At 40.0% G+C, this 15,261-nt stretch overlaps 1 long non-coding RNA gene across 2 annotated transcripts; it reads left to right on the forward strand.

Annotated features, from left to right (window-relative positions):
* Window positions 1-1,000: 1,000 nt before the first annotated feature.
* LOC121841777 lies at window positions 1,001-7,855 on the forward strand. 2 transcript variants are annotated; one of them, XR_006080754.1, is made up of 2 exons: window positions 1,001-1,149; window positions 1,796-7,855. It is a non-coding gene; the product is annotated as an uncharacterized LOC121841777 (long non-coding RNA). The 2 variants fall into 2 exon arrangements; XR_006080753.1 differs by lacking the exon at window positions 1,001-1,149 and adding an exon at window positions 1,159-1,594.
* Window positions 7,856-15,261: the final 7,406 nt, after the last annotated feature.

The raw sequence follows: 15,261 nt of genomic DNA on the forward strand, positions 1-15,261 counted from the left end.
GACAAAACGGAGAATGTGAGAATGCTGTTCATCGACTGTTCATCATCGACCTCCAATACCCTACTCAGTAGATTGGATGCAGTCTATCACAGTGCCATCCGTTTTGTCACCAAAGCCCCATATACTTCCCACCACTGCGACCTGTACGCTCTCGTTGGCTGGCCCTCGCTTCGTACTCGTCGCCAAACCCACTGGCTCCAGGTCATCTACAAGACCCTGCTAGATAAAGTCCCCCCTTATTTCAGCTTGCTGGTCACCATAGCAGCACCCACCTGTAGCACGCGCTCCAGCAGGTATATCTCTCTGGTCACCCCCAAAACCAATTCTTCCTTTGGCCACCTCTCCTTCCAGTTCTCTGCTGCCAATGACTGGAACGAACTACAAAAATCTCTGAAACTGGAAACACTTATCTCCCTCACTAGCTTTAAGCACCAGCTGTCCGAGCAGCTCACAGATTACTGCACCTGTACATAGCCCATCTATAATTTAGCCCAAACAACTACCTCTCCCCCTACATAACTGAATTTGTCCAATAGAAACTTTTGTTTGCAACTGTTGGACTAACGATTACACCTGAGATCAGGTGTAGATAAAGGCAAGACTGCATTGCAATATTGAATGTGTCACTGTCTGTCACCTTAATTACTAAAACGTTTATTAGGACCTGTACACCTACGTTGTAAACGTTCATTTATAGGCTAGGTTGTAGGGTGAATGGAATATGAACGACAGTCATCCAATATGCTGTAATAGAAAAAAAAACGTATTGTCCTCCTTCATCTTAAAGTCTCCAACTGTCACTGGTGTACACATTGTTTTTCAGTGTACATTCTGATGTCTGGAAGTTACTGGGGAAGGGCTAGTTTCTCAACATCCAAGATGTGACACACACACAAACATGTGCCTTGTGGTGACCACACCCTCCGTTCTCTCTCTCGCTCTCCACTCCACACCTCTTGTCTAATCCTCTGAATGCTTGGCTATGAAAACCCAACTGAAATTTACTCCTGAGGTGCTGACCTGATGCACCTTCTACAACCACTGTGTTTATTATTTGACCCTGCTGGTCATCTCTCTCTCGCTTTTTCTCTCGCACTCTCTCTGAAATTCAATCGGCAGTAATGACGAGGTCAAAGCAAAGTGATACAGGTACACATACGAAATCAACAGCAACCACAATAGGAATAGTACATGTAATACCGAAGAAATTATACACATATAACAAACAAAACAAATCAATATCCAATACAGAAATGCAATAATGGTCAACGTTGAGAATGTAATTCAACAAACAAAAATGACTGGTTGTACTGATGTTGTGTATGACCTTAAATACAGTATATGGATAAAATAGGACATAGCACAGAGACTGGATTTGGATTAATAACTTTAAATGTTATTGATCATTAGTTTATAATAGAGACTTGAGGGGTGCCATTGCCAAGAGACTACACTAGAGGTTAATGGTTATCTATTGGGCAAGGTATATGGTGGGTGCAATTAAGCTTGGAATGTACTGAGTGTCGGGACAACAATCACATGTGGCAGGCAAGGGGAGAGAGCTATGGATTAGTTATGAAGGGGACGAGGTCAGGTAAGGTCATGTTAAGGGAAAAGTTTTTTGCCCGTATCCCTTTGTTTCCTGACTAGCAATAAAGATACAATGTTTAGCGAGAAGGAGGAGACTCCACCCAAAGTGGGATTAAATTCAAATTCCACCACTATTGTAAATATGTTTTTGTCGATTCAACTGTTCGATCCTTTGGGAAGAATAATCTTTTTTATACTTTCACAGTGTCCGTCGAGTTCTTACTCTAATAATTAGAACCTAACAGTTGGCACTGCGAGCAGGGTTCACCACGATTTATAGTCAAACCAGAGAGTCCAGATCAATGGAGCAGGAGCTGGCAACAAACAAGGTAGGCACAGTTCCTTTACCTGTTTCCACTCATTTTGACATCTTGGGGAGATGAGATTCGTCGGCTGAGCAATTAGAGGATGCGGACCTAGAAAGCCTGAGTTTATTCAGTAGGACCATTGAGTAATGACCGGTCATAGCTTTAAAGAGAGTAAGTCCCGAGCAGGATAGTTTCCTGTAGAGGGTAAGACTCATAGATAGAGAGTAAGTTCCGAGCAAGTGGTCCTGTGGAGGGTAAAACTTTAGTGTATCGGTTTATCAGCCAGACCCGTAAAGGAGGCTGAAGGTCTCAGCCGCAGTGGCCGTGCGGCAGTAGAGTGTGTGTGGATGGATAAAGTCACCTGCTTGTGTACTAGGAAAAAAGGTTGCCATTCAGGGTGAGAAGAAAAGCAATACGTTATTTGAACGCTGTTGGATTTGGGTATATTAGCAGTAGCAATAAAGAGGGGTTGGTTTTATGCCCTGTTGGGGTGAGGAAACATGGCAGATTGTGGAAATAGGAAGAGGAGTGTGAATCATTTGGTGATGTGTGTTATCAACAACAGTGATATTTGAGGCGCAACACTGGAATAAGACCTTAGGTCATGCGTATTCTCCAGTAATACATTTGCAGACGCTATAATATTGGTTCTAATGCAAGGTATTAAGTGCCGTGACAAATTAATAGGCACAAATACCGTAACTATTCTCAGGGGAAGTTGGTAGCGCTACCTTGGAAAATAGTTAATAGAAGGGGTGCATTAGAGACAGGACTGAAGAAATCTTGACACCCTGGACACCATTGGGAGAGGATTGGGAATAAAAGCTATTGAGCGAGAGAATTTGAATAACGCAACGGAGACGCTGAAAGTAGCACATGAGCATTCTAACAATTCGGCTCGAATACGGGAAACGTTTAGCAAACTGGATAAAATTGGGCAACATTTCCCTGCTGATGGAGATTTCAAAACAAATAAAGAATTCAAGGAGGCAATTATGACCGGGCACAATGAAATCAATGAGAAATCGCAAGGTCTACACACAAGTGTTTTGATGTCGGCGTTTTATCAACAGAAGAGCATAACCGATAAAAATGGAATTAGTAGATGTACTCAGCAACAGAAAGACTGGGTAAGGGAGTACATTGATATAATTGGTGCTCTCGGTTTTGATGGCAGGTTTGAAACCCGTGATAAAAACGGCAATTGCAGGGGTAGTGGATGAAATAGAGCAAGATGCTTTGAGAGTAGGAAACAGCTCCACTCCCTTCACAGACGTGCGAGGGGTTAATACAGCCAGAGTGAAAGTCACTAACTGTGGTTTCAATGGCCAAGGTAAGACAAAGAAACGTAGCGAAAAAAACACCGACGCTTAGGGAGATAAGGGTCCTTTGAAATCTGGGTAAGCAAGCACAGGTGGATTAGTCAACACACTCACCAAGTGTTCTAATGCTATCTGGTGAGCATCCTCCCATATAACTTTCTGGTGGGGCGGCTGCATAGCTACCATGGTCCTTCGCTTCCCGGATGCTGGGGTCTCCGACTTCACTGCTAGTAAGTCATAGAGACATTTTGCATGCTGTGAGAAGTTCTGTACATAACTGTAGTACCCTAGAAACCCCAGTAGTTTCCCCAGCTCTCTCATGTTTGTTGGTGGCCTGTTTACCAGTTCTCGCACTACTACAATTTCTTTAACAACCATTCTGTAATCTTCAGAACAAATCATTTTTCCTAAATAACAGACTAGGTCACACTCATCAGCCCTGAGTTTAATACCACATTTATTTTGCTGCCTGACTAGCTGACGGACATCTTCCACATGTTATCCAAATAACTGACTAAAAATAAGCACATCATCCAAATATGTTATACAGATTCGATCTCTTATACCCTCTAAACTTTCCTCCATGCTTTGTTGCAAGGCAGAGGGGCTGTTTGATAAGTCAAACGTTATTCTGTTCCATTCATGTAAGGCCCAAGGAGGGTTGAAAACAGTGTCTTTTCTGGACTCCTCTCCCACAAAGCCTTGGTGGTTTGCCTTTCATCTAAAACTGTAAACCATGAGTTTCCTCCCAAACCATCAAGTATTTCCTGTATTCAGGGTTTGGGTTGCCTTTCCAGAACATTCTTCTTGTTCAATCCCCTGTAATCAACACAGTCTTAAACACCCATCCTTTTTCAATACACAGACCAGAGGTGATGACTTCCTGATTAAGTTTTTATTCAGGAGCCCCTGAAGGTGGCTTTTCACCTCAGCATACAAGGGTTGTTGCACACCATTGTATCTCTTTGCCACTGGTATGTTATCAGTTAATGTTATCTCCAATTGTAGATTTTCAGTGCACCCTATGTCCATGTCATCTTTGGCAAAAATGGCTGATTCCTCTGTGAGCATCTATTTGACTAATGCTTGTTGTTCTTGGCTCAAGTGCTGTACACTCACTGTGACCGGTGTCAGGGCCAGGCTCCGGTGAGGATCTGTCATGAACGTGTGCTACAGTAACCTTTTCTTCACTAGGCACAGGAACCGGTTGACACGCTACCACTCTCTGTAATGCCACTATCACTGTTTGTCTTGGTAAGGTTATGTCATATTTGGTAGTATTCACTATTGCAATGTCAACTTTTTGAGATGGGTGTTTGATTTTTTCACTACTTGACTTTGTAGGTCCAAACCACAGATAACTCTCCCGTCCGGTTCAAATAACACAGTTTCATAATTGAAGGGGGCCTCTCTTGGGATACAAGGATGAATCCACTTTCCTTTTTTCCCATGGGCTTCACCCTAGTGGCTGAAATATAACTGTATTAAGCTCCTGGGGTGGAAATTCTAACCAAGTGAGAGAGACTTTGTCATTTCTTCAAACAATTATCTTTATTCAATATGAATTAATTATTACAATAATGAGACTGGTCAACCCAAAAGTTTTGACTGTTGGGCCAAGAGCCTAACCTTTACCTACAATGCAGAGTTTTTATATAGCTGACACTAAAATTATACTCCCAAATAAAAAAATTGTCTACATCAATTATGGGCACAGGTAACCCCCCTCCCCCTCCAGGCACTGATTCTTCTGCTGTCTTCTTCATTGTCTACTTCAGATAGTTTTACAGTTCAAAGTGGATGGCCCATGATAATGTCCCAATTTCAATGTCTCATCTGAGACGCTATCACCTTTACCACACCATTATGTCTTGTCCATTTGTCAACCAGTATACCAGCAACATAAGAGAAGTTTGGAACAGATTTCTCCCCGTGCTCACTCCACATGGACTCCTGTCACACTCCTGAGAGAAAAGCAGTTGATAGCTCTGATTGGACGCTGGCGTACATGTGGCTGACTCAGGTCTCTCGGTAGAAGTGGTGCAGGCAGGGCCGTATTCAACGCCTTTGTTGCTCTTCAGCCAGTTAGAGGGGGGTTTTGAGGTACATACACTGTTCGGTCCAATTATCACTTTCATGCATTGAGACACCGACTGACGTCACCTGTCACGGTAACCTCAAGAAAGAACAGATCAGAACAACAGTCCAGTTCATTTTCATTCAGGAAATCCAGACAAGCATTTTTACCAATTATTAATAATCGCAATGTCTAAACATGTGTCAAAGAGAATTACAACACATTCTATTGAAACTGTTTTTTCAAATGGGCTCATACTCCCCATCACACTGTCAACTTCATCGCGGAGCTACAGGATCAGGATGTTAGACCTATAACCCATCGGGAGAAATCCCAACAATCCAGCAGACCTAATCTGGTGAGGTTTGTATCAAAACAGAACAGAACAAACAACACAAAAATACTCTCCTACACATCACTCAAGGCGTGTAAACTTCAATCTAAAACCCCTTCGGACTGTTACCTCCCCCATTTTGACACATAACTCCCCATGTGAGTAATGTGTAAAAACAACACTACTACTGGTCAAAAAAGAAAACAAAATCATTTCAAATAAGTAAATCGAATTAGAATCACTACCCTTAATAACTCCATAAATAAAAATAATTGTACCCATGCGGTCATAGGAAAATAGACTTAAGACAGCCTACACTTAGTCAAAGGCAACACCCTCTCCTTCTTCACATAGGTCCAAATCCCAAATATGGCTAAGAACTATAAACTTTATCATAATTATCAATATTACAAATGACCTTCAAATCAGTATTACAAATGAACTTAAATTCGTTATCCAAAGGGCTTTCCAGTGAGGGTGATCAAACCACACTGGAAAGTCAGGACAGAGGTCTGAGGTCTGAGGTCATACAAATCCTTCAAAGAAGTGTTTCTTACTATATTAGACAAATTAATTTAAAAAATATAAACCTGTTGTTTAACAAATCTAGAACCTTCAAAAAGTTGGTGCTGTCTCATCAGCGTAATAGTCAAAACTCTCGCCCACTCTTAGCTATGATGTGGGCGTGCCCCAAGTTAATAATGTTCAGCCTGTACTTTAGGGATTTACCTTCTGTCTGTAAGTTCAAATGTATGCAGATGATACAGTGATATATGTGCATGCAAAGAGCAAACAACAAGCTGTACAAGAATTCACTGCTGTAATGGTCCAGGTTACAAAGTGGCTCAGTGACTCATGTTTGCATCTCAATGTGAGAAAAAAAACAGTCTGCATGTTCCTCACAAAGAGGGCAAATGATGCCACTGAGAGAGATGTCTATGTGTCGGGGGAGAAGCTACAGGTGGTAATTGATTTGAAGTACCTTGGCATCATACTTGATTCCAACCTCTCTTTTAAAAAGCAGGTGAAAAAGATAACTCAAATAACCAAATTCAACCTAGTTAATTTGCGATATACTCTACCATTCAAAAGTTTGGGGTCACTTAGAAATGTCCTTGTTTTTGAAAGAAAAGCACAATGTTTGTGTTTTTCTTTGGATTAGCTAACACAATGGGTCATTGGAACACAGGAGTGATGGTTGCTGATAATTGATATTCCATAACAATAATCAGCCGTTTTCAGCTACAATAGTCATTTACAACATTAACAATGTCTACACTGTAATTCTGATCAATCTTATGTTATTTAAATGGACAAAAAAATGTGCTTTTCTTTCAAAAACAATGACATTTCTAAGTGATCCCAAACTTTTGAGCGGTAGTGTATATGAAATTGTTTGACTACAGAGGTAGCAAAATATTACACCTATGATACTCCCCAACTTAACATACTGGTTGACTAGTTGGCCCCAAGCTTGCTGTACAACATTAAAACCCATTCAGTCTGTCTGCAAACAGGCTCTCAAATTGCTTGATTGGAAGTCCAATAGCCATCATCACTGTTACATCCTCAGAAAGCATGAGCTCCTGAGTTGAAAAAATATTGTGCAATACACTGACGCATGTCTTATATTCAAGATCCTAAATGGCCTAGATCCTAAACTTATGGCTGTCACATCTGTTCCTGCCACACCCTCTACTGCTTATCCTGTGTCTCCTTGACCTGCCGCCACTCCCCCAGTACTCCCCCCCCCTCTCTCTCTGTGTGGGTGGAGACAGATGTGCTGGAGTCAGAGAAGATCCCCACCAGCTGCAACCTGTTCCATAATCAAGACCTCTACAAATACTCAACCCTGCCACTTCCACGCTGCCAGATCGTAATCTCTGCTGAGTCACTATATGCTTCTAACCATTTGTTACTGTTAGATCCTGTTATCCTTTTGTGCCTGTTTTCCTTGCCTGACGCTGTTTTCCTCTCCGCTACAGTTCTGCCCGCTCGGACTCTGGTCCCTGTCTCCAGTTCCACGTCTCGTCATCCTGCTACTCTGTCCTGGATTCCCCATTCTACTGCTCCCTTGGATTCCAATCCGGACCTGCTTACCCTGTCCCAACCCATCTCGCTCCAGCCTCAGCCTCTGCACCTGGTTCCCTGCAACCCACCCAAGCTTCCCCTGGCCTGCACTCCATCTTCCCCTTGTGTTTCAATAAATACCTTGGTTACTTCATCCCAGTGTCCTCATCTGAGTCTGCTCTTGGGTTCTCAAGTTCCACTCCGCGTAACAATGGCAGCAGATCCACAAGGTCTTCCATGAGAGGTGACTGTATAGTTCCCTTAAGGAAAAGCACCTTTAGTCAAGCTGCTTTCTCTGTAAAAGCTTCCCATGTCTGGAATACCCTGCCACCAGACACACACAACTGTACCACCTATCACACCTTCAAAAGTAACATGAAGACATGGCTAAAGGCCAATCAGACTAGTGAAAATCATCCCTAGCTGTGTATTGCCACTTTCCATGTTGTCTGTAACTGGTGAGGCATGGAAACACTTTGCTGCTTTTATGTATTTTGTTTTGTTGCTTTTGCTTGCTAAGTGTTGCTTGTTCTATGTTGCTCTGCATGTGCTCACTGCTCCTAGATTGTCTGTGTTGTAATTGTTTTTAATAACCTGCCCAGGGACTGCGTTTGAAAATTAGCCGGCTGGCTAAAACCGGCACTGTTACTGACCTTATTCAGACCTCTACTGTAAATGTCCCACTGAATCCCTTACAGCCCGATATAGCCCAACGAGGACGACTCGCTTTCACCAGGTCTTGTATTCTTACCAGTAGGAAAAAACGATATATAATCCATTCTCAACAATGTTCAGTGTTTTCTGTACCTCTATTGTAAGGTTAAAAACAAACTTGACAACTTTCCTTAATCTTTCGGCTTCACACTTATGAAATGTCAAAGACTTTAAAAGTAACATGTAATGCCCCAAATATATAAAATACATCAGTCAATCCATAAGAGGAAAAAAACACATTTCAGTGGGCACAGCTCTATCGCAATTACCTGTCCACTACTATTATAATTCACTTAGGTAACATTTAGGTAACTGTCTCTTTGATTCAGTTATTTAAATACAACTCCCATTCTCAATATGTTATTCCAGCAGACCATTTAGGTAACAGACAACGTATTTCATCAAAATCGCCTCGCTATTTATGTTGAATCAATTTGCCTTTCAATTTGAACTAAGCATGCTGTTAAAACATTCCGTTTATATTTTGAACAAACACTGGCGGCAGAATCTGTCCAGGCCAAACATACCAATACAGGAATTACAATCAGAAACCCAGATTTGAGTCAATACCATAGACCCAATGCTATTGAAATGATGAGGAAATCCAGCAAGTAACCCAATTTACAATCGTCTGTAGTCGTGGCATCATAACAACACAATCCCTAAAAAATAGCCTTAATTAAAGGTCCAAGTGTTTCTCCGCAGAGATTCTCACATGCGCAAAAGGAATAGAGTAGCAGTCAACGAGTCAAATCGACATTCATTCACTAGGAAACAGATCTTGAATTTTTTAAATAAAAGCAGATTATGTTTTCTCATGCAACATTTCAATTACTTTACTACATCACATTAATCCTGCAATGATAATTTGTTTGATGAATAGCCTAGGCTTTGTACGACGTTATAAATTACGTTGAGATTCCGTCTTAATTCGCTCTAACTTCATGGAAAAAGGTTTATTCAATAAATAAAGCAACTCCTCTCATACTGGGAAATAATTATAATAATTCAGACCTTAAGGGTAGTTTTATTTCAAATGTAGTACCCGGACAGAGAAAATCCAATAAACGTTTTATAGTTACATCGTTATGGTAAGTTAACCAAAAGTGGACACACTCCAATCAGTTTTTGAGACAATTGTCCAGACTTTGTAGACAGTTTAATAATGCTTAAACTTCATCTTTATCAAATGATCCATTAAAGAGACCAACTCAAAACCTATGTACATCTATGTATGGGTTGTTTAAGTTGCATTTAATTTTATTCCCAATATTACTTTATCAAATCTCCAGTAACCGATTATACACACACTGTAGAATTCATCACATATTAATTTCACAGAATCTATATAAAACGTAGGAAATTCTTATGTTCTCACATCAACCATTCCATTTGCATTTTCAAGGATTCTCCACAACTACGAAGCAGTTCTCCAAACATAATAAAACTTTTTTTTTTTAATGTTTCCCGGACAATGACCGGCCCGTCATGGGATCCTCTATGGTTCTCTAACCTCCTAGAAACGACCGCAAAATCAAGCACCCCAGGAAGTATAGACCATCCGCTGCTTTCATCCCACTCTCAATACCACCCCGTGATATTCTATGATGGGCAGTGATGGAACGGAACCCCAAGATAACGTTTTATCAAAGCTTATTAACCAAATGTATTATTATACAAATATATATATCTTATTTACACACTCACATAACACTCATATCACATTCACACAATGTCATACCTATTCAATTAGTTGTTTTTCAACAATTTTTCGACAGTCTTCTCACCTTTTTTGAACCATTAACCCCACCCACTAGGTGTATAAACAACAACAATAAATAAGAATAAAATAACTTTTTTATAACTCTAAAATGATCCTAAGACAATCTTTGTACCCCAGTGATGTACAGCTTACATGGATATAGTATGAACAAAAGATGATGTTTCACTTTTTCTAATGGTAGGGTCAGTCTAGGAAACGTAATCAAATTTCAAGTTGTTAAAAATATAATTTAGGGTTTTTTGTCTGCTGTTAAACACAGTGGAGGGTCATGTTTTACCCTTAAGACAACACAAGGCTTAAATCAGCTTATTATACACATTTCTATATCTTATCCAAACTTCAGATGAACCCTTATTTCCACACGTACTCAACTCTCATTCACATTCACACAGTACTGTTCCCAAAACATACTTAATCAATTAGTCGTTTTCTACAATATTTTTACAACTTGGAGGAATACTTTCTCATTTCTGTCTCGGGGTTAGGTCCTGAGATAACGCAACTCATACATTTACATCTTACAATACTAACCGATGGTACAGGATCTCATAACCTTAAAACAGCAGTAACTTCAGGACTTATTTCTAAAATGGGGTTTGTTATAAAACAATTACAGATGCAACTTACTATCTTATACTATATCATTATAATGCATTCTCTAACATTTATACAGCGCTTTCCTTGAGTCCACACAGGTCTCTAACCCACAGGGTTTTTTGCTGGACTCTTTAATGTGATTCTCTCTACACAGTAAAATCCAGACTGGAGCTGTGAAAACACATGATGTAGCAGGTGACCTGAGAATGAAGTCTTAACTGGTCCACACAGGTTTGGATGGTCATCCTCTCCCCCAAGGTTCTGGTCATGCATCAAGTCCACACAGATTTAGATGCTCAAGTTATTTTGGTCACAACTAGTTTCCACAGGTTTGGATGCTAACGTTAATTGGTCTTAACTAGTTCATTCTGATCCTAGTCGTCATCCGATACGCACAGATTTGGAAGTTAACGTCAGATGGCAGTTCCCTCAGAAACCCCATTGTACATTTATTATTTGTATTTTTTGGATTGTTTCCAAGAAATGTCAGTCTCACATTATTTAAGTGTTCAGAACACCATAACCACCCACCTGACACCCTCCTTCAGATCTTAGGCAGGTCCCTGGCTTCTCCTGCAGTGGAGCGAGGAAATGTGGCCCCGTGCACGGTTAAACCCAAGTCCTCAGGAGCCATCAGCGGATGGAGTTTGGTGTCCCATCTGGGTCGCCAAATATTGTGGTGGAAATTCAAACCAAGTGAGAGAGACTGTCATGTCGTCAAACAATCATCTTTATTCAATATCGATGAATTATTGCAATAATGAGACTAGTCTGTTGTGCCGAGCGCCTAACCTTTACAGACAATGCAGAGATTTTATATGGTTGACACTAAAATCCTTAGTCAGGGCTGGTTCCACCCGTCCCATGCTGACCGGGGCGGCATCACAAGCCATCCTGGGTTCATCCTGTGGTCATCTAAACCCAGTGTCGTTTTAACCTGACCCCGGCTTAGTTTCCCAGATGCCAGGATGATTAAAACAATGAGGGATTGTTCCAAACTCTTCCAGGCTCTCTATCTCGGGTCACACACACAACATCTTGTCTATGGAATGCCAACTTCAGGTTTTTATCACCAAGTCATTGTCAGCTCAAGCTATCTATATCAACACCCATTTATTGACCATGCGTCCAGACTAACTGCAGGAAGCTAGAGTGGAGACCATAAAAACAGCATTAGTAGGACAGAAATATCTTACCATCAATATCAAATTCATCACGTAAACATCACTCCTTACATACGCATAACCCTTGACTAATTTCACATATTGTTGTGTTACAGACTGAATTCAAATATATTTTTCCCCCTCAAACATCTACACACAATACCCCATATGTTTTATTTATTTTACTAGGCAAGTCAGTTGACGACAAATTCTTATTTTCAATGATGGCCTAGGAACAGTGGATTAACTGCCTTGTTCAGGGCAGAATGAAAGATTTTTTACCTTGTCAGCTCAGGGATTCAATCTTGTAACCTTTCGGTTACTGGCCCAACCCTCTAACCACGAGGGTACCTGCCACTCCATGGTTGGTGCCGCATAATGACAAAATTAAAACATGTTTTTAGAAATGTTTGCAAATTTATTGAAAAGTTAATACAGAAATATCTCATTTACATAATATTCACACCCCTGAGTAATCTTTGGCTGTGATTACAGCTGTGAATATTTCTGGGTTAGTCTCTAAGAGCTTTGCACAAATGGATTGTACAATTCTTGCCCATTATTATTTTCAAAATTCTGCAAGCACTGTCAAATTGGTTGTTGGTCATTGCTAGACAACCATCTTCAAGTCTTGCCTTAGATTTTCAAGTAGATATTAAGTTAAAACTGTAACTCTGACATTTAGTAACATTCACTTATTTTTTGTCAGCAACTCCAGTGTAGATTTGGCCTTGTGTTTTAGGTTATTGTCCTGCTGAAAGGTGAATTTATCTCCCAGAGTCTGGTGGAAAGCAGACTCAGGTTTTCCTCTACGATTTTGCCTGTGCTTAGCTCCATTCTGTTTATTTTTAATTCTGAAAAACTCCCCAGTCCTTAATGAATCCAGGCATACCCATAACATGATGTAGCCACCACTATGCTTCAAAATATGAAGAGTGGTACTCAGTAATGTGTTGCATTGGATTTGCCCTAAACATAACACTTTGTATTCAGGACAAAAAGTGAATTGCTTTGCCACATTTGTTGCTGTATTTCTTAAGTACCTGATTGCGAACAGGACGCATGTTTTGGAAAAAATGTATTCTGTACAGGCTTCCTTCTTTTCACTCTGTCAAATAGGTTAGTATTGTGTAGAAACTGCAATGTTGCTGATCCATCCTCAGTTTTTCTCCTATCACAGCCATTAAACACTGTAACTTTTTTAATTTCACTATTGGCCTCATGGTGAAATCCCTGAGCGGTTTCCTTCCTCTCTGACAAATGAGTTGTAGTGACTGGGTGTATTGATACACCATCAAATGTGTAGTCAATAACTTCACCATCCTCACAGAAATGTTTACTACCAATAGGTCCCTTCTTTGTGAGGCATTGGAAAACTCGACTGAGGGACCTTACAGCTTACAACTGTATGTGTGGGGTACAGAGATGAGTCAGTCATTCAAAAATCATGTTAGACTCTATTATTGCACACAGAGTGAGTCTGTGATACTCATGATGTGACTTGTTAAGCAAATGTGTACTCCTGAACTTATTTAGGCTTGCCAGAACAAAGGGGTTGAATACTTATTGACTAAAGACATTTCAGCTTTTCATTTTTTAATTAATTTGGAAAAATGTAAAAAACAACAATATATTTCCACTTTGACATTATGGGGTATTGTGTGTAGGCCAGTGACAACAAATCTCAATTTAATCCATTTTCAATTCATGCTGTAATACAACAAAATGTGGAACGTTTCTGAAGCTTGCGTGACTCCAGAGATTGCTTTAAGCATTTAGAGGTCAACTGTTGTTTGGCAGCACGTTGTGGGTCTGCGTAAGCCAATCCTTGAATGGCCTACGCAGCCACACACCTTCTGCAGGTAAATTATTTGTCTTATTCAAAGAATTCAAGACAGTAGTAGCTTCCTGGTAGCAAGTTGATGTTATTCTGGTTACTATGGTTATTGTTCTATTGATCAACCGGTAATGTTAGTTCTGCAACTTTCCAGAAAATGAGAGACAGACAACTATTGAGATTACTTTTATGTCTCTATGTACTATTTAATCTATATACAGTATTAAAGGTAATACACAACATCAGTACCATCAGCCATTTTTGCTTGTTGAATTACATTCTCAACGTTGACCGTTATTGCATTTCTGTATTGGATATTGATTTGTTTTTTGTTTGTTATATATACTTATTTTTCAGCCACTCCACCAATTTCTTGTTGACAAACCATAGTTTTGGCAAGTCGGTTAGGACATCTATTTTGTGCATGACACAAGTAATTTTTCCAGTAATTGTTTACAGACAGATTATTTCACTTATAGTTCACTGTATCACAATTCCAGTAGGTCAGAAGTTTACATACACTAAGTTGACTGTGCCTTTAAACAGTTTGGAAAATTCCAGAAAATTATGTCATAGCTTTAGAAGCTTCTGTTAGGCTAATTGACATAATTTGAGTCAATTGGAGGTGTACCTGTGGCTGTATTTCTAGGCCTACCTTCAACCTCAGTGCCTTTTTGCTTGACATCATGGGAAAATCCAAAGAAATCAGCCAAGACTGAGGATCTGCAGAGAATGGGAGATTCTCCACAAATACAAGTGTGCCAAGCTTGTAGCATCAAACCCAAGAGGACCCGAGGTTGAAATCGCTGCCAAAGGTGCTTCAACAAAGTACTGAGTAAAGGGTGTGAATACGTATGTAAATGTGATGTTTCAATTTTTAATTATTAATAAATTAGCAAAAATGTTTTTTAAAAACTGGTTAGTGCAATGTCATTATGGGGTATTGTGTGTATATCGATGAGGGAAAAAATATATTTTATACATTTTAGAATAAGGCTGTAACATAACAAATTGTAAAAAAAATTAAAGGGGTCTGAATACTTCCCAAATGCACTGCATGTAATAACTACAGCAAGACTGAATGCAACCGGTCATCGCTTGATGGTGGAGTTGTCTGACTTCAATCTCAAAGTGTTGCTAGCGCAAACGGGGAGCACATGTAACAGCAGTAATCCAGCCTAAAAAAATATTATATTTTGAAATAGAGCTCAAAGGGTAATTTTTAAGAGTTTGGCAATTTGCAAAAGTCACTTTTTGGCACTCCGCTTCGTTTCTCTGCCTCTGGGTGCGTTCGTAAATTCGCTCTGACTATCTACTATACAGAGCGCAGAATAAGTGATGAATTTACGAAAGCTCAACGCCATTTGTATATTGACTGCGTCAGTAAACGTTGGCAAAAAAATGTAATACAATTGTTGCCAACAGCACAGTTACAGTCACCAACCTTCTAGATAACATGAAAACAG

The sequence above is a fragment of the Oncorhynchus tshawytscha genome, linkage group LG34, assembly GCF_018296145.1.
Source record: "Oncorhynchus tshawytscha isolate Ot180627B linkage group LG34, Otsh_v2.0, whole genome shotgun sequence".
NCBI classification, from domain to species: Eukaryota; Metazoa; Chordata; class Actinopteri; order Salmoniformes; family Salmonidae; genus Oncorhynchus; species Oncorhynchus tshawytscha.